Below are 20,935 nucleotides of genomic sequence, written 5' to 3'. Positions count from 1 at the left end.
ATTGCTGGATTCTTCCTGCAGTCCAATGCCTGGGAAACCCTGGCGTTATGATGAGGGAATTGCCTCTTGCATCTTGTGCCATTTAAACCTGGTGCAGTAACTTGGAAAACATTGATTTCACTGGGGATTCAAGATTTCAGATTATGAGGCAATGGGGATGGTAAATTATTTGTTCATTATTTTGTTTAATATTTTTAATTATTACAATGCTTTTATGAGTTTTAATTAACTTTTAAAAGTTTATAATCATTTTTGTTTTAGGTATTTACTTCAATTTTAATGGCTTTTAAATGTTTCTGAATGTCAGTGAGAGTTGGATGTCCTTCTGCATCTGGCCCAGCTGAGTATGAGCAGGTGAACAGAAACTTGTACTGCACAGTTCCATGGATGTATGCAGTGTAGTAAGAGATTTGATTATAATTAATATGAAGTGCATAAAGCATTTAGAATAAAGATCAGGTCCAACTGCTTTCAAAGAGTAAAAGCAACAAATTCCCCATTTTACCTCGATGTGCAGTATTTCAGAGTGAAGTAGCATAACATAGTCTAATGCAGTGTAAATACTCATGGGAATATATCAGAATATCAAATACTCAACTGACTTCCTAAACCTGATACTGAAACCTGTTAGAAGTAAGGCAAGTAAGTATCTTTCAGCCTCAACTCCCTTCACAGCATTAAACATCATTCCCCAGATACTGATTTGTTTAAAGAAAATCAATGTATTAAACGACATATCCTTGTAATGTGGAGCTGAGAATTTCTTATTCTATGATCTTAAAAAGCACAATGCTTGTAGCCTTGTTCTCCTATTCCACAAGAGCCAACAACCGATAAAAATTAGAGGGCATTGAGGACACTTCCTGCAAAATGTAAGGATCATGGGAGAGAATTTTCAGATAAAATTAACCTCTGCTTATTCTACGAAAGGACTGGCTCTGGATGTCACTTTTCTTTGCAACCAGATACATTTGAAAATGAAATACAATCAGCAAATGAGGTCAATATGAAAGATTATCATTTAATATATTTATCAATGACAGGTACTGATGTTTTACATAAGACATTTTTTCTGTCCTTCTTTCAGCACATTTGTTTTGCCAACAGAGGTTACCAGAAGTTTAATCTGTGTTGCTGGAAGGGAAGAAGGAAGGCATTTAATGATCTGATACAGTTTAAAGAAAGTCAAATGTGTTGACTATATTTAGATCTTGAAACAATATTGTCAGCTTTTCCTCACTGAGGACTTGAGTACTGTAAATTTCTCAGCTGGTGCTCAGAACATATTTACAAAACAGTTTTTGAACTGTCATCAGTTTAAAACACAATGGGGACAGTGATACAAAGGAAAACACTCAAAGCAGAGCTGCACATGAGATGCCAGCTTCCCAAATTGTCAGCCACAGAGGTCTGAAGCACTGCAGCCATGAAGCACTCCTGAATGTTAGGTGCCTGGGAATCAAGTGTAGGATTTAGAGCCTACAACTCCTTTCAAATGAGACCTCCTCATAATGCAGTCTGGTGGTGTGATCGATGCTTGATAGGGCAAGCAACAATTTAAAAGGGAGAGCTAGTTGGGCCTTTGGTAGATTTTTGGGCTTTTGTTTTTGCTTTAATCTCTGCCACTTGATGACTTCTGCACTGTTTTGATTTTGTAGAACAAATACACCTTTGAAATTTTTTTGAAGCTTTCTTGCTAACTACTTTAAAATGTTCTGCATCATTTACCAGTGATATTTCATGGAGTCAAAGACTGATACAGCACAGAGACATCCTAGTTGGCCACCCATGTCTGTGCCGACCATCAACCCTCCACTTACATTAATCCTACACTAATCCCATTTTATCCTCCCCACATTCCCATCAACACTCTCCAGATTCTACCTCTCACTTATGGACTCTGGACAATTTACAATGACCAGTTAACCTACCAGCCTGCATGTCTTAGGGATGTGGGAGGAAATTGGAACACCCCAAGGAAGCCCACACAGTCACAGGGAGAACATGCAAACTCCACGCAGACACCACCTGATGTCAGGACCGAACCCTAGCTGCTGGAGCTGTGAGGCAGCAACTCTACCAGCTATGCCACTGTGAACGTATATTTGCAATTTTTAGTGAGTGCTGTGCTAATAGTAAGAGCTTACCCTTGCCTGCATATTTTGGGGTTGGAGGATCAGATGATGTGTCACCATGATGAACCTTATTACATCCTGGTGCTGACTTGTACAAAAGGGCACTCTCTTTTTTCTGGATCTAACTGAAGAAACTTGCAATCCAGTGGTTTCATGAAACTACTTTTTTAAAAATCAGATTTGTATAGTTAATTGAATTTAAATTCCCCAGCTCCCTGGTGAGATTTGAACTTGTGCACTCTGAAAATTTAATTTATTATATATGTGCCACTAAATTATTTCTGTAACTTATTTCCAGAACCAATCGTGTTTTCTTCATCTTTGTCTTCACCTAGATGGCAAAATACAATGCCTCTGTGCATGTTTGTTACTGCTTTAGTTTCCAAGTGATTCCTAAAATATTTATTCACTGTATGTACTCTGTTTTATCAGCCAGTGATCAGTGTGTTTGGTATAGTACATCCATAGCCTTGGATGACTGAACGCTCTCGCCTCTGGGTTATGATTTCAAGCACTGTTCCAGAAATACAGGAATATAATCCATGTTGAAGTTTTTGTTATGTACCCAGAGGTGAAAATAACTTAAATTTCTTACTGGTAAAGTTGTACCACTAATATTGTTGATTTAATTTTCCTAATTGGGCCAAACATTTACTTACCAGTATGTGGTACTGACCAATACCAACTCACATTCACCTCTTTGTATCAGAATTGTCAGCAACTTCAAATGGTCTACTCAACAGATGACCTGGACTCTGTGGTGGTGTGAAAGATCCCATGAAGATGCAAAGAGCATAGAAGTTCTTTTACTGTCCCAAGTAACATTTGTCCTTAACTAAAACCCCTTAAAGAAACAGATCAGCAGATGAGTTATCTCATTGCTTTTTGATGAGACCTTGCTGTGAGCAATTTGGCTGTTGTTCTTCCTTACATAGCATAATGAAAGCACTTTGAAGATACCTCATTGGCTGTGAAATGCTTTTGGATGGCACTTGGTTGGGAAAGACATAGCACTATTGTGAGTTTGCTCTCCCTTTACATTATAATTTAGGATTCTGGGAGCAAATTATTTGATACTGTAATCTCATGGCAATTGAAATTAACTGACTTCATACTTTAAACGGACCCAAAATTCTGCAAGGGATGTTCCATCCTAACTCTGATGGAAGTCCAATGGAATCTACTAGAAAATGGGAGGGACCTGGTTGCTTGCTCTCCAACTAGTTAGAAGGGATTAGAACATCTAAATGAAATGCCTGGATAGCTTTCATCTTTTGAGACCAGGAAACTGGGTCGCATAATTTACCATTGACGCAGTGTGGAGGCTTGGCAATAGGATCCTGGATTTAAATGTATGCAAAGCATTCTGCACATTCTGTGCATCTCTGTATGTCTACTACCTGCATATACTCTGTGTTATGTGAATAAGGTGTGAACCATATCTGTTCAATTACATTCTGATTCCTTGCCATCCTCAACATTGTGAGTTATTACATTGGCATTTGAGTGTCAACTGAAGGTTATAACATGGAGCAATATCTTGTCCCTTACAGTAAATTTTCAATCCAGCTATGGTTTCTTTGATGGAAGAAGACGTCCTAATGTGGAAAACAAGTCAGCGTAAGAAATCAGTATGTTTGAACCTTGGATTTAGAGGAGGCCCCATGTGAGTGAAGATTTTTCTCAATGAATTTCAGTTTAGGAGGCGTGCTGGACATGTTCTCTCAAAATCCACATTTGTGATTATTTTCAGATTGTACACATTGCAAATTCTATTCTAATTGCATCTCTGAAAATATTACTGTTAGGTTTTTACTGTTGACTAAAATTATTGTTGCCATCTTGGCAGTTTGACAGTTTTGAATTTGCAATTTTCCAGTCATACTGACTGTATTGAATTTTCTTCTGAGTTCCTTCTCAACTCCAACTCATAAATGATTTTCTGTTGATCCAAATCCCTAGCCTTGTGAGTGTTGGTGCCTTTGAAATATTTCCAGCCTGCTGGATCTGTATCATCCACCCAGCTACCTTTTGATGAGATGATTGTAGCTATTCAAATTGCGGGGTTTTTCTACAGCCTTAGTTTGTTCATCAGTTGACAGGAGTAGGTGTATTGCTGTTTTTCCTTTCAGTAGCTCAGTAAGCTTTTTTTGTCAAATTAAGTAGTAGGTTAGCTCATCAAGTAGGCTGAAAACATGAAAATGCTTTTACAATTGTAATCTGAAAACCTTCTAATAGATTTGTTGTTTCCATTAAACTATTTCTAAACAATCATAACTTGTCTGTAAAATCATGGCTTATATCCTGCACTGAACCTAACTAAATGTTCCATTTTGATGGTACGATATGTTAGCAATGACAATATTCGGCATTTTCATGGTATTAGTAAAGAAGTGAATTATGATTTTTATCAAATCAATTAAGTCAAGCCAATTCATACTGATGTATATAAAAATTAGAAAAACTGCAGACGCTGTAGATTGGAAATAAACACTCAACAAGTCGGGCAGCATCTGTGGAAAGAGAAAGACCCCTTGTCAGAACTGGGAAGGAGAGCTTCTATTTGCCTGCCACTTTAATTTTCCATCCCATTCCCATTCTAATCTATTGTCTGCGGCCTCTTGCACAGTTCCACAAGCTTGAGGACAGCCACAATCTTATGCTTGCCTACGTTGAAACTTTCCTGACTTAATATTGAATTCTGCAACTTCAAGTAACTCACTTTCTCTGTGTTTCACAATGGGCTAGGATATTGATCTGTGATATCGGCTCGGTTATTTTCTCCCCGCCAGCATAGTCTGATCTGCTGGTCATGTCCTGCAGCCCTGCATTTTTGTGTGTTTAGTTTGTATGTATAAAATTCTGTGAGATGGGTATTATGGGAAAGAATATTACATCAGTTCCAAGACAATAATTGCTATGTACAGCTCCATTCTTTGGCCACAGTATTTACTGAGTTGAGCTTTACTGTCTTTTTTAAGGACATGCTAACAACGTGGAATTGTTATTTTACTACATCTGTGCTGACTAGGCTAATAGTGGCAGATGGTGTAGGAAGAAAAGATATTTTTAACGTGATGTTCTGCTTCACTGCCTAGAATTTGGATGTCTTCCAACATCAATCTCTCGTTTGTATCTCAGCAGGTGCAGTGGAACGCTGTTGATACTCAGATTCCTAGCATATGCAAATTTTGTTTTGTTCTGATTAGTAAAGGTTTGCCGTTTTTTTTCTCCAGAACAGGAGAACAAAATTAAAATATGGCATAATAGAATATGTGTGTGATAATTATACATGCAGTTTTTCTTATTATACATGCTTTTAGATCACCATTTGCACTGATTCACTTGACTAATCTTATGGAATTAGGTCAGGAATTTGAAATGTTACAATTGTATTCGTATACAAATTACACCCCAAATAAAACCAAACATTTTGAATGAACTGTAGAGACCATTAGTAAATATAATTTATGAAAGGTAATTTTCTGTTTTTTACTTCAAATAATCCAAAATTACTTGAGGCTCTTGATACAAAGAAGATTGTTTTCCTAATATTTAATTGTTTTGTCTTTGAAGAAAAAATACATAATCTTCATTGGAGAAATCTATACTGATTGGCAGTGCAGTAAAACTGATGCTTTAGTTTTAGGCCCAGAATACAAATGTATTCAACATTAAACCTTAATTGTTATTAATTTACCTGTACACGATAACAATGGCTTCAAGGTTTTAGTCTCAGTCAGGCAACATCTGTGGAGGATCTGACCCACTGAGTTCCTTCAGCAGCTAGTATTTTTTATGGTATGCGTTTTGTGATGTTCAACAGACATGATTCATATTGAAAATAAGGATCTCATCTTAATGAGATACCTGCTAAATTGATTGGAACTCTTGGCGATTGCCTATCCATGCTCCACATCTTATGTTATTGGCTGTGGGCCTTGACACCTGCCAAAATTGGTTAGGCTCTCACCACTGAGCTACATTTTAGCTAAAATTAAAAACACAAAATGCTGTAAACATTCTGCAGTTCAGGCAGCATCTGTGGAAAGAAGTATAATTGATGTTTTAATTAAATGACCTTGCCAAAATTTTCAGCTTTTATTTTAAATTCCCAGCATCTACAATTTATTGTTTTTCAACTGCATTGGAGCAGCTTACTTACACTCAAATTAAACAAGAATTATGACCAAGACCTGAGGATCAACTTGGTATTCTTCATTGAAAGACATGAAGTTTGGTATACAATTGCTGCCAGAATTGCAATTAATTTGGTGCCACTTTTCAATTTCTAAAACAATCTGTTTAATGCAAATGATCTCTTACTTTGAAACTCATATATTCTAATACACTTATGGAGAAAATAAATGCAGGCAGATGTTTTTAATCATGTTTGATTGTCTATTACTGTTGAATGATGAGAGATAGGATTGCTGCAACATGAGCCTTTACTTCTGCTGTGAGTTTAAAAGAATGGAATACTCCAACCTAGTTTGATGTGAATCAGCATCAAATTAGCATTCAGAAATCATTCAGAAAATGATTCACTGAAAATAATACTGAAAATTCCCTTCAAAATATGTTTTAAGTTTAAATTTTATTCATTAATTCATGTTTACTCATGATTCAAATTGGTAGGCACCTGTGGACCTGAGCATAAACAAATATTTTAACAGGAATTATCATAACACTCACTTCAATCCTCAAGGAAGTGGGTTAGCAACAGAAGTGAAGCACTTAACTGCACTATGCTTCTGAAGTCAAAACTTCTTTGACAATTATTTCAAAGAATTATATGCAACAAAATTGGGAAGGAAGTGGTGTAATGGAATACAGTACTAGTTAAAGATAATAATGTTTGTAAAAAAAAAATAAAATATCAATTTTATAGATACAAAATTAATATCTCGAGTTAAAAGGTGAAGAAACACCAATCACCTTAATAGGGGTATAATATCAACTATCAAATAGTAGAAGGAAATTAAAGGAAGAAAAATGTAGACAAATTTTTGAGGCAAATAATAGGCCTGAGGCCATGGGAGATTTCAGCAAAAACCCCAGTAAAATTCAGGAAGAGGAGAAAAAGGAATTGTTTTTTTTAACATAGAAATAGGTAGTACGTTTCAAGATCGGGCTTGAGAGTGGCAAAAGTAGAATAAAGAAAGATAAGGAAAATAGATTGAATAGCTGCTTTACTGGCAACAATCTTTAGGCCCCTGGATGGTGAGAAGGAAGGAGGGAAAAGGACAGGGCTCCCATTTCCTGTGGTTGCATGGGAAAGTCCTTCCCACCATCCCATTCGTTCCAGATGAAGTAACAATTCACTTGCACTTAACATTTAATGTATTGCATTTGGTACTCAAAATGTTATTGCTTCTCCTCCATTGGAGAAACCAAACTCAGATTAGAATATCATTTTGCAGAACACTGCCATTCAGTCTGTAAGGGCTACCCTTTGAATTGAAGAGGACTTTCTCATTATTTCCAATTGTGATGAAGGGCCCAACACTTGAAAAGTGACTCTGTTTCTCTCCCTGTGGATGATCTCTGACCTGTCGAATGCTCTGTGGATTTTCTGGGTTTTTTTCTGTTTTGAATTCCTGCAGTTTTTTTTGCTGCAGAGATGAGATCTATTGCTCTGGTAGTTCGAATCTTTTTTCAACAATTTCCAAACTATTCCTCTGAGTTCATCTTGGAAATGCTTTACAAATAGTTATTACACAAAATATTGTCCACTTGAATGTGGTGCACCTAGTCCAGACAATTTAAATGCTACTGTTCCAATTTCTTGCAAGAATAATATAAAATTAAAAGCCAAAAAATGTAACCAGATGAATTTGCTTATTTCTCTGAATTGAATTTCTATAATTTGTAATTATAATGTAATCAAGCCTCCAGTTCATTCAAAGAATGAATGACATTTTTAAAGGTGAACTAAGATGCCTTTTGGCTGGTAATGTAAATGCTAACATTTGAGACTTTATGTTGTGATAATTTCTCATCTGACAATTTTGCATATTTACAATTTACAGCATAATCACTCCAGATTTTTTCTTTTTTTCTCTCTCTCTCTCTCTCTCTCTCTCTCTCTCTCTCTCTCTCTCACTCACTCACTCACTCACTCACTCACTCACACACATCCGTAAATTTTGCTCCCATGGAAACTTCCTCGGGGAATACTTTATGTTGAAAAAATACCATCTTTTGATATGAAACATGCCCATGACACTCAGCCTGAAGACTTTTATGGTTACTCTTCACAGAATAATTCAAATAGGACCAATAGATGCGAGGTTTTGAAAATAGCCTCTGATTATTTTCACCTACATTAAACTGTTGAAAGGCATTACGCAATAGAAATCAGTTTTTGTTTCACCATCTATTTATGGTCTTCTCATAACTCTGCCTGAGTGAAACCTTGAGTTTTTTGGCATTTTTTAAAATTGTTTCATAGCCAATACAAAATCTGGTGCTCAAGCTACCATCAAGGGTAGTATGGGCCCAGTTTTTAGGTTCACTCAGAGGAGTTGGTGATCTGATTCACCAGATAATCATTGGATCTCCAGAAGATGTGGAATCCCTTCTAAACAAAAATGACCAGACACTTTGATGCAGCGTGCCAGGGAATGCAAGTTGCTTCTTTCCTTCTTGTGTTTGAAAAAACCTCACCCTAGCAATGATATGAGCTATGTGCTGATGTATAGACTACCAGTTATTAGGTGTGGACAAATGTTGGGCAACACAGTGGCTTAGGTAGCAGAGCTGCTGCTTCACATCTCCAGCAACCTGGGTTCAGTCTTGACTTTCAGTGCTGTCTGTGTGAAGTTTGTACATTCTTCCTGTGACTGTGTAGGTTTCCTCCTACATTCCAGAGATGTGCAAGTTGGTAAATTAATGGGTCACTGTAAATTGTCTCTAGTGTACAGGTGGATTGTGGAATCTGGGGGTGTTGGAGAGAATAAAATGGGATTAACCCTGATCAGGGTAGACTTGATAGACCAAAATGCCTGCTTCAGTTCTGAATGATACATTGATTCTGAAGTCCATTCACCTTATCTTAGGCCCACCCAGAAAGAATCCCTAGTTTCTCCTCCTTCCCCAACTCAGCAATTAATTGTTTCTTAAATCGTAGAATCATAGAACAGTACAGCACAATATAGGCCCTATGGCCCACAATGTTGTGCTGACCTTTAAACCTCGCCTGACTATCTAACCTCTACCTCCCCCATATCTTTCTATTTTAAATTCCTCCATATGCTTATCTAGTAATCTCTTGAATTTGACCAATGTACCTGCCTCCACCACCACCCAAGGCAGCACATTCCATGCCCCAACCACTGTCTGGGTAAAAAACCTTCCTCTGATATCTCCCTTCAACTTCCCACCCATTACTTTAAAGCCAAGCCCTCTTGTATTGAGCATTGGTGCCCTGGGAAAGAGGCGCTGGCTGTCTACTCTACCTATTCCTCTTAATAATTTGTACCCCTCTATCATGTCTCCCCTCATCCTCCTTCTCTCCAAAGAGTAAAGCCCTAGCTCCCTTAGTCTCTCCTCATAATGCATACTCTCCAAACCAGGCAGCATCCTGGTAAATCTCCTCTGCACCCTTTCCAACGCTTCCACATCCTTCCTATAATGAGGCGACCAGAACTGGACACAGTACTCTAAGTGTGGTCTAACCAGAGTTCTGTAGAGCTGCAAATAATTGTGCAATTATTCTTCCCCCCCCCCCCCCGCCCCTCCCCACTACCCAGTAACTCATTCCATTTATTATTTTCTCCCTGTGAATAATTTCCTGACATTAGAATGGAATATACCTTTCCTGGTTTAGACCTGTGTTGCATTATCTAGTTCACAGAGCACTATTTCTTAATTATTCCTTAAGACTCAATCGGTGGCCTACATTGTATTTACTTTCACATTGCAAGCCATGTGCTGCTGAGAGATAGATTGTATGCTTTCTGCAGAAAATATGGTGCATTAGTTAGTGATGTAGTACAACAATATATTGCCTGTAACACTATACTGTAGATCCCCATTCATTCTTAAAATAATGTAACATCTTTGTTTCTATAAGACATTTTTCCTGTCAGTTTTCTTGTAGATTTTAACTTGGATCATATGTTCCAAAACTCAACTTGTACTCCATTAGAACTGTTTTTTTCTTCCTAAAGCACGTTTCACTATATTGTTCAGGTGGCAGCAGGTTACCTGTCCATTTTCTTGGGTTTGGATGTAGTCGTCCCTCTCTGCATTGAGTTGGTACATTGTATTAGTGAAGTGGAGTCTGCTTCACTTGATGTTGCTGGTCTTGCTGCTGATAAACTGGAACTAATAAAAAAGGGAATAAGCCAGAAAGATAGATTATGTTCTTTCTCATCTGCTGGTCCATCTCTGTCTCAATGATAGATGAACTTGAGGTATCAACTAAATCAATAACTAGCTGGGAGCCAAGTTTCTATCAGTGAATTCTGTGCATACAATCCTTGCCCTTGTAACAACTTAAGTTATGTTTAAGCATGGTTGTTGCTGTGTTGTGTTTCTTTTTAATTATGTATCAGTCAGTACCAACCTCATTGGTCTTGGAAAAGATGTACAGTATTTTGCACAGCAAAATTGCCTTGTACCTTCTGCCTTTTCAGTAGCTCAGCTGATGATTTCATGCCAGTCTTTAGCCTAGGGTGACAATAAGGAAAGGCTTGAGTTTTCATTTGTCTTTCTGCACCTGATAGTAGTTCTCTTGGTTGTTGGAATATGCTTCCATGAAACTGTGCCATCTTGCATAACGTAGGAAAAGGTTGGTATGCTCAACCTGCATCACTCTGCAAACTCTCCAAATTCTCTAGTGGTAAATTGGGTTCCTATTGTCATGCACCAGTTTCTCAGGAATAATTTATTCTACAGACAGGATTCTGACTGCAGTGGCAATTGTTGTGGCTCTCAAGCCTTTACTCCTTCTGATGAATGAGATAATATTCTTGGTCGTTTGTAGACAAATGAGCTCTGAGATTGCATGGTATCTCAGCTGGCATTTCTTTTTATTGTGTACTTCTTTACTAGAAAACAGAATATTCGATACTTTAGAACAATATCCTTTATTCTATATTGCCTTTCTTCATACTTCCTACCAAAATGCTTCACCTTACATTTTTCCACATTATACTTTATCTGCCACATATCTACCAATTCCATCTCTGTTTATTGCCCGCTGCAATTTATCACAGTCCTCTTGTCATATGCAGCCTTTTTCAGCTTTATCTTCCTTTATACCTCATTTATTAACAAGGGAGCTCTAGATTTTGTTTTGTTCTTTCTTTGTCCTGCTTGGGAATGTACCTGAGCCATTTCTTCCTTAAAGTCAACTCTTTGTCTTGTTATAATTTAATCAGTCTACTTTTGGTTCTAATTTACTTCAGCAAAATCCATTCCACTGAGGTAGCCTTCCTCTAGTTAATCATCAAGCTTTATATTCCTCTATCCATTTTTGGCATTAGGTTTGCTGAAATCTTTGTCCCCTGCTAGTGTTTATGTAATTTCCATCACAGTGGAGCTGGATACTGGTTCCTTTAGATTGTCTGAGGCCAGTTTTTTTTTATTTGAGGGGTTCAGGCAAATCCTTAGCCTTCAGTTATACTTCTAGACCCACAGAAGATGGAAGCAGATCCTTTGGCCCACCGAGTCAGCACCAACTATCAAGCATCCACGTACAGTAATCTGACACTAATCCCATTTTATTCTCCACGTATTCCCATTAATTCTTCCGCAGGTTCTAGCAATCACCTACACACTAGGAGCAATTTATAATGACCAATTAACCTACCAACCCACATATCTTTGGAATGGTCGAAGACACCCAAGTGATTTCATCAAAATGTTCTGAGCTTATTTGGATTAGGCCTATGTGGCTTCTCACTGGTGGGCATATTTCCAAAGATGTGTTGTTTTCAATTCTTAGTGTTGTCTCCTCCACCTCAAGGTTTACTGATATCCACTGTGGCACTTCATGATTTCTCAGATCTTTTTGCACATCCCTCTGACTTGAGTCATTCACATTTGTAGAATTCTACCTCCTCCACTTGCCATCAGCATGAGAGTGCTGTGTTCCAAGACATTTTCCTTCGGAGACAATGATTTTTTTTCAGGTTTTCAGGTGCATATAATTGGTTTATTTTTATTACATGTACTGAGGTACAGTTAAAAGCTTTGTTTACTTGCCATCCAGACGGAATTGTGATGTTACTTTACGTTCCTGTATCCATTTCTAGCTTGAGGTTGGTGATTCTGAATTAGTTTGTCATCTTTTTACTGTTCGGGCTGGAAGTCTGGATTCATTTCTCTGGGAGTTGCCAAATCTATTCACTCCATCCAGATGTAATGTCCTGCTATGTAGTGCACCTCAAACCCATGTTATCAATTGTTTTCTTTTAGTCTATTGATCCCATTGGCAATTACTGCATATGTTGCCACTTTTAATTTTTCCATTTTGTCCCAGTGACTAAGCTTGCTACATAATCTACAGTTTACATTTTCAATTACATGCAGGGCACTTTTTTTGTTCTGTGAACCCATGTGGTCATCTGAGGCGGCTCAGGGGACTTTTCCAGCCATTCTATTGTCTAATTGTGCCAACCCTGCTGCCTTCTACAGGACTGATCGAGAGGTTTCCTTTTTGATTGAATCAACATCTTCATCAATCTACTTGTGGCTTCATTGTGCTCTGGCTATATCTACAGCCTGTGTGGAAATATTGTCCTCCTTCCTGATGAAGGTTTATGCACATCTGGATGTTCTGAGCCCTGAACAAGTTGATCCTAATATTCTGATCAAGTTTAGAAACTTATCAGTAGAGTCTCCTGGTTTCTGCTTCATACTTTGGAATTCATATAAGGTGTCTGTTGAACCCTTCAAAAATCTTGTTAGGACTTTTATTCTCTGATTCACCTATTTCCCATCTCTTTTCAATCTTTATTCACATATCTCAATACAGTAGGTACTTGTTCCCTTCAGTCTTACTGTATGCCAACCAGAGTTGACATATCTATCTGTTTATTGAATGGAGTCACCTACCTTGAATTTAAAAGGAAAAGTTTAACAAAGTTTTAATCTATTTTTTGTCATTTCTCTCTACAATTATATTTTTAATTAATTAACTAACAGCAATAGTTTAATATTTTTAAAATATATTTAAAATTTTTACTTTAGTAAAAGAAATATTTATTTAAACCAATTTCAAATGGTTTTAAATGTGGGTGGTGTCCAACTGTCATATTCTAATTATTAGTGCTCCATATTTAACTTTTACTATTCAATAGGCCACTTTGAAATTGGTCACAGTCTTTCATCCTCTCAGGGTAAAATATCATAGCCTAGAACTTTCTCAAAGACTTGTGGTGCTCCCCATCAAGTGTGGGGTTTCCCTTTTGGGTGAACCGTGCATTTAACACACCAATACAGTGAAGTCCCTGGATGAACTCACTAGAGTAGAGCAATGTGAAGTGCACACTTGGATGGTACTTCCATGATTTTCATTCATGTGATTATGGCCTGCAGATGGCAAAGGCAATTCCTATAGAGGTAGGCTTCCCTATACATGAGGATTACTTCATCTTAAGGGGTCAAGCCCCTGGGGTTTGACATTCAGATAAGTTGACTTTATCTTAAAACCTTATCCCACATGGCAGCTCCCCTTTGGGACCTAAAATCTGTCTGTTGTGACTCCAACCGCCCACCATCTCCACACCTGCCCATGCTCCCAGAAACCAATTATGGCCACTCCAATACTCTAATTACATTATCGAGTTGCGAGCAGGTAAAGCTATGACGTGAATCTTTAACCAAATAGAATGAAGAATCTTAACTGGAATGCAAAGAGATTAAACCATAAATTATAAATTAGAATGCTGGTTTAAATATAAAGTTATGTACAGAAGTGAAATAGTGATTGAGAAAGGATGTTAAGAGATGGAAAGGAAATTTTTAAAAATAATATAATTAGAATCTGAAGGAATGATTCTGTACATTTTGTAGAAGTTAATTTTCTGTGTCAGTTTGATGGTAATTAAGATTTATTACATTGTTAAAAATGAATACATACTAGAATGTTTAAGCCAACTGTTTTGACGTCTTTAGTAAGCAAGTAGCACAAGTTTGCATCCTTTTGTATATTTCTATTGCCAAGCTTCTTGACGTGGTGCAACATTGTGAAGATTGTAGTGGAGGAGAAAAACACAGATGCGGGCATCAAAACTTGCTGCCTGATTTAAAAACATTGGTGAGCACTTGTGGCCTCAGCACTATTCTTAAAATCTGGTCCAATATTTTTAAAAATCATTATATAACAGCATGAAAATAATATCATTTCATTCAAGTGTTGATATTTTAACTTTGCAGATAATGATGATCTGTATCCAATATTTATCCATTATTTTATAGTTTCCCAAGATTGCTACATTTTAGCCCTACCTTTTCCAATTTAGGTAGAAAAAGAAAGAAAAATAGAAAGTGTTTACTTAATAGACTAAAGATAAAATGTACTGCTGCCTAAAGAAAATTTGTTATTGTTACTGCTGTATATTCTGTCTCAGAAAATATATCGGAAGTCACCTGATGCTACAGTGGGAGTATATTTTAGATTACAAAATAGAGTAAACTTAAATTTGCAGGCAAATTTGAGATGCTAATAGGGATAAAATATACCTGGAAGGAGTTTCATTTATCCTGAAGGTTAAAACTGAGAGTGGTTGTTAGTAGACACCCAAGGTTATTTCCTTTATGAATATTTTGCAAGACTAACAAGGAAGTATGCATTACCAGACTTAGCTGTTACTAAGGAAAGCAGGAAAATTAGTGACTTAGAGGGAAATTGTGACCATAACATAATTAGGTTCACGGTGAAAATAAGTAAGAGAAAAGAGCAAACATAAATTGGTCTTGGCAGAAACACAAAATGGGCCAAAGTCATATGTTAGTCTGCTTTGAGCTGCCTAGTTTCTTCTGCATTGGTTGCTAGTGCATCTCACTGATTCTCCAAGCAACATAAAGTAGGGAAGTTTCTGGGAACATGACTGAAAGTGCTTTAGTTTGTCCAGCAAATATTGTTGGTCTGTTGTTTAGCAAATAGTTTCGGTATCCTCAAAGAATTGCCTCATTTCAAAAAGACAATGATCACATCTGGGGCATCATGTTTTAAGTAGTAGATATGGTTTAATGTTCTGAAATGTAAAGCCTTGTAAAGAAGTAAGTTTTCCCAGGCTTTTTTTTGTAAATTATTGCTTAAAGGGGTTATAAATCAGTGGGGATGGGAAAAAGTAAATCTGTGTAAAGACTTGGAATGAGTTAATAATACATTCTGGATACTTTGTGTGATGCACACAAGAACGGTGAAATTTACTATTGAATTGGCACACTTTGGAACCTTCTCCCATATGTAATCCCAGATCCAGCAGGTAAAGCATAAAATTCTGTGTCTGGGTTCCATCTTCCACCACATAGTTGTTCCTCTTTTATTCTGGATCTGCACCTATTGCTTCAAATAGGACGCAAGGCTGAGACCAGAGCCTCTCATTCCTCTGCCAAGGTCCATGCTGCAAAGGCTTTGTAACAATTTTTAAATGACTCACACTCAGAGGCACAAAAATTATTAAAACTGAAGTAAATAATTTTTTAAAATTAAAATACCTGAAAAATAATTATCATCAAGCTGAAGTAAAATTTTATTGTTATGAAAATAACTTGCCTTCTATTTTGCCTCCTAATCTGTAAACCTTAAATCCTCATTGAAGTGAATGGGTTTTAGGAAGCTGCACCAAGTCTGAGCTGGTGCAGAATCCAAGGATGATTGCTCAGTTGGATTGTGTAGGGGGTCCAGTGGCAGGGTGAACTGACATATTTACAAACAACCGTTTCCCCTGCCACCAACGCTCCCACCCCAGCCCACAACAAACACAAAATCACTGACCATGGACAGTATTACTCGGCCCACTGTTCACTGAGGTAACCTACCAGTTTCCTTGCCCTCTGGCCAAGAAGAGAGAGTTTGTCTTTGTTGCTTTGTGGATCTCGGAGACTGTGGACTTCTGATAAGTTTTACTTACAGTAACTCACAAGACACAGGAGCTTTGAATAAGCGTGCTTATTATAACTCTGACAGGCATGTGGTGTTTACGTCAGAAGTGTGTGTATTATACATATATATATATATACACACACACATACATACATGATGACATCTCTACATCTTCTGACAAAAGACATTTACATAACTAAATACAATCACGCTAAAGTCATTAGACCCTTCACAGAATAAGTAAGATCTTCACTTTACAATTGCCCAGAATTTTAGTTCCATGAGATGTTTACTAACCAAGATGTGTAAATATTTCCTCTTGTTTGTATCACAAACTTTGTATGTAGTACTTCTGTCAGACTAGTTGTGAACTGAAAAGGCATTTCACTTGTATATTTGAAATGCAGGTGGAATGATGTGCACTGACAGAATTTCTCTTGTAAGCATTTTTGCAAATAACCTTTCAATCATTATAACATAAACATATAAAAATGACAGGCAGGAAAAGACCAACTGTTCTAACATATCACATAGCTGTCATGCAATTCAAAGCATTTGATCTGTAGCCACAAAGGACCATGGAAAAGGCCAAAAATTAGCAAAAATCCAGGCCACTTGAGTAAGAATTTTCTTGTAATTCCTTTTTGACCCTTTGAAACAGTCAAAACTAATAGTTTATGTCACTTTCATTGAATTGCATAGAATATACAGTACAGAACTAAGATACTTGGCAGAATCAGTCCATGCTAATTTTATGTCTTTCCTCCCAACATTGCTCTTCTAACCAGAGTAAAGGTCTGTACCCAACTCCCTCATTTCATCTGATCTCCCCTTAAGTGCATCTGTACTATTCAACTCAATCAGTCCCATTGGTATTCCCCCATCTATAACCACTTTTCAGATAAAGATTACTTTATATTAACATCTCATTGGTTGGGTTAAAGCTACTTCCAGAGCAAAAGGTATAACAAATTTTGGTTTCCATTGTACTGCTTTGGAAATTCAACCAGGTACTTCTGATCTACAGTTGTACTTGAGCCAATGACACAATTTCCACATCAGATGTGCATTAAATGACATTGTTCCCTTGCAATTCTCGTTTCTCCATCCAGGAAAATGAGTTGCATTGTATTGAGGTGTGCCTTATCAATAGGCACTCGAGGAAGATGCTGTCTTTATTTCACAACTGCCTCCATAACAATGTAATTTAAAGCGATGACATCCTGAGCGGATTCCAAGCCAGCACTGTGTAACTGACCTGAAAGGTCCCCTTTTTGTATTATTACATACCAGTTCTCCCCAGAAACACCTGTCCCTTCTTGCATCTGTCCAGATCTCCACCCTTCCCAATCTGTTACTCATCAACTGATAATATCCTCTCCCAAAGATCATGCATCCAGTCTCCCACAAATCCAGGCCCCAAACTGTAACCCAGCTCGACTGTCAAGCCCTAATCAACCAGCTCTCCCTACTAAAATCCTGACTTGTATATCAGGCTCTGCTCTTCCCACTGCTGATCCCTGATCACTAGGCTTCTCCACTACCCAGTGTTCCAAACTTGGTTCCATCCTTATACTTATCTGAGACTTCCCTTTATATATTCTGCAGTGGCACAGTACAATTTCCTTTGTATTCAAAGTCCATTCAGTAGTACCCAATACCTTGGGCATAAGGTACAACTGCATTTTCCTTCAGCAGACCCATGATCATAAACATTGCTTGTGTGTTGTGAAAGTACTGCAAGACCTTCACTTTTGAAATCTTTTGTTCTCTTTTCAGTATTGTACCTTTCCCCCTAGATATTTTAAAAAAAAATTTCTCCAACAAGAAAGAGTTTAATCAACTTTCCTTAACATTTAGTAGTGTTGTGAATGCCCAATCTCCCATCATCACATTCCTGAGATGCCATCATTGAATATAAACACTGGACCATCCACATAAATACAATGGCTAAAAGAGCAGTTCAGAGGTGGGGTATCCTGTGCAGGACATTATTGTTAAAAACAATAATTAGTAATTTAATACAAACAGGTTATCTCATTAACAATGTTATCATTTTTGTGATTTCTTTTTTCATTTTGTTTTATTTTTGCCAAAACCGAATTTTGATCGAAATTAAAATTATTAAATTTGTCAGTTACATGTATCTAGCATTCACAGAATTAAAATTGATTTTGTTATGTTGAAGTTTATGGAAGAGAGCGAGTCCTTTAGAATCTTGATTTGCAAAGTAGCTTTTGTTTAATGAATACCCATTTTTAGATATCAAATTTCTCTCTCTCTTCCATGCTATAGTTAATTACAGGGTTGCGAAGCTTATTGAGTGGTAGAAAATTAAATGTCTGTGGAAATATTTTTATAGCACTTGATTATATGTTGGAGCAATCAAGGAGTTACAGGAAGACATTAATTACAGTGTGAAATATAAATGATACAAACTGTTACAAAATCAAAATTCTGTGTGTGGTGGAAATGTTGGAAATACCATTGTGTCAGGCATTCCCACCTCCATCTCTGTGTTCACCCTCCCACTTGGGTCCATTAAAGCTAAAGAAAAACCTAAGGAGTACCACCTTGGCTTCTGGATTCAATATTAAACTTTATCATTTTAAATCATAACCACTGCTCTATTTCCTGAGAGCAGATGTTGGTAATTGTCTGTTGTTAGCATTTACAGTTCTCTTGGACTCATTTTTACTTTCTTTCCTTGCACCAATGCCATCTTTTTCTCCTCTTACACCATTATTTGCACGTGCCTTTCACCCTATCACCAACCTTCCTCTTTGTTCCTCCTGCATCTCTCCCTGCCTTTGGACTTGTTGAAAAGGTGACCTATATAATTTTGTTAACTAGAGGTCATCAACATGAAACATTAACTCTGTTACACACAAGGATGTAAATTTATGGGGCTTCCTCACTGAAAATATCAAAATGCTGCCTATCCTGTTCAGTATTTCATACAATCTGTTGCCCGTTTGTCCTGATTGTATTGGATTAATTTGTGTTATAAAATTATAGAATTTCTGTGTTTATTTATTATAGAATAAATGTTCTAGACATTTACTACCCCATCTTCAATGGAAATCAGGTGAATTCTTTCAGAAATGGTATAAATAGATTTTTCCAGTGTTTTTCCAATTTTTCTGCAGAATGATCCTGTTCAATGTGTATTGTTCTTTCGACTTGAATCCTGCAAGACTCAATATTGAATTGCCAACTTTAGATAACTGGTTTATTTCTGTGTTATCAAGACTGTCTACTTTTGCCTGCCATCCTTCTTTTCCTATTTCTTTCTTTTGTACATTCAGGCATGCTGGGCATGTCCCAGTTGAACAGATGTAACAATATTACCCAGACTTTACAACATTAGCAATACACTGCACAGACAAAGGAGCTTAACTGTCCCTTAAGTATCATTTCATCCTATCAGAGAAATTCCTCTTGTTCCACCCATTACCTCCTCATCCCCACCATCTCTACCACCTAGACTAACTTGTTTTCTCTCTTCCTCCATTCTGATGAAGGATCTCAGACCTGAAATGTTAGAAGTTTTTATTTCCATAGCTGCTGCCTGACCTGCTGTATTTTTCCCGAATTTTCTATTTTTATGTAATATGATCTGAATGGTGAAGCCAATAACTGTTGACAATCAATCAGAAAATTGAACTTGAAGATATGTCAGTTTTAGACTGTGACAGCATAAAGTATTTTTGACAGAAAATTAATTGTATTAGACAGAAATACATATAATAAGAGTGTAGCAGTGTTATTAGATACAGAGAAACCTTGATTATCTTTGCTCTAATCATCTCAGTTCTTAATTAACTGCAATATCTTGATAGGAATCAGGCTGACAACATTTTTTTTTGTGTGTCAGAATGTGCTAATCCACAGTATGTTTTTATTGAAATTCCAAAAACAGACCTACTGACTTGTAGCTCCACAAGCTCCCACCAGTAAACAAACCTGGCACTTTCCAATGGCATCAACTATTGGTCTTCTGAAACTGGGATTAGCACTCCAATTATTCAGCAATGGATCTGGTAAAGGGTTTGTTGTTACCACAGAAGGCTAACCCGAATGGCCATTTACTGTGGCAGGCGTGGCTGGCCTGGGCAGCTCTCCAGTGTTCCTCAGCAGTGTACCTAATGCCCCCCTCCACACCCAGCCCATCAAAAATACATCGAAGTTTTTGCTTTCAGTGTAGTTTTGCCTCCAGTAATTGTTTCAGCAGTTTTTAGGCAGATCTTAGCAGAGATGCCAGCATTTATTCCACTTTAGGTCCTGTCTGTAAAAGCCTGCTGCTCTGTAATAGGCTTTAAACAGCTCTTGTTCTCCTATTTTGGCATAAAACAAAAGTAGTTATTTACTTCATGGTTATATTCATGAATATAATTGATTACAAAGAAGTATTTTGGCACCTCTCAACACAATGCCTTATAAATACTGAAATCATTTAGTCATATTAATTGATCATGAGCAATTGTTGGAAAGAGTCATAGTTTTTTAAACAGTAATTACTTTTAGTCATCAAGTCCCCCTTTTACATGATTTCAATTCTGGGTCATACCCTAATTGGTGGAACAATCCCAAAGTACATTAGGGAAATTGATTTTTATTAATTAAAGATGTTTCTACATATTGCAGTGCATGTTAATTATTTGGATAGTCATAATATGAAAAAAAACGTCTGGCTTATATTGCGGTTCAGTTCTTTTTAAGCTTGCTTTCTGTG

At 37.1% G+C, this 20,935-nt stretch overlaps 1 protein-coding gene across 3 annotated transcripts in view; it reads left to right on the top strand.

Annotated features, from left to right (window-relative positions):
- The window catches only part of LOC127569028 (ras-GEF domain-containing family member 1C-like), a 132,046-nt gene that overhangs the window by 19,715 nt on the left and 91,396 nt on the right, over positions 1–20,935 (top strand). Inside the window, exon 2 of one of the 3 annotated variants that reach the window (XM_052013288.1) lies at positions 3,689–3,801. The exons of 1 other annotated variant lie outside the window; for it this stretch is intronic. The gene's annotated coding sequence lies outside the window, so the exon portion shown is untranslated. Of the gene's footprint in view, positions 1–3,688; positions 3,802–20,935 lie in introns of those variants that run through there. One more of the 3 variants, XM_052013292.1, reaches the window with a different exon arrangement.

The sequence above is a fragment of the Pristis pectinata genome, chromosome 4 (genome assembly GCF_009764475.1).
Source record: "Pristis pectinata isolate sPriPec2 chromosome 4, sPriPec2.1.pri, whole genome shotgun sequence".
In the NCBI taxonomy this organism is placed as follows: domain Eukaryota; kingdom Metazoa; phylum Chordata; class Chondrichthyes; order Rhinopristiformes; family Pristidae; genus Pristis; species Pristis pectinata.
This window is presented reverse-complemented; position numbering and strand designations above follow the sequence as displayed.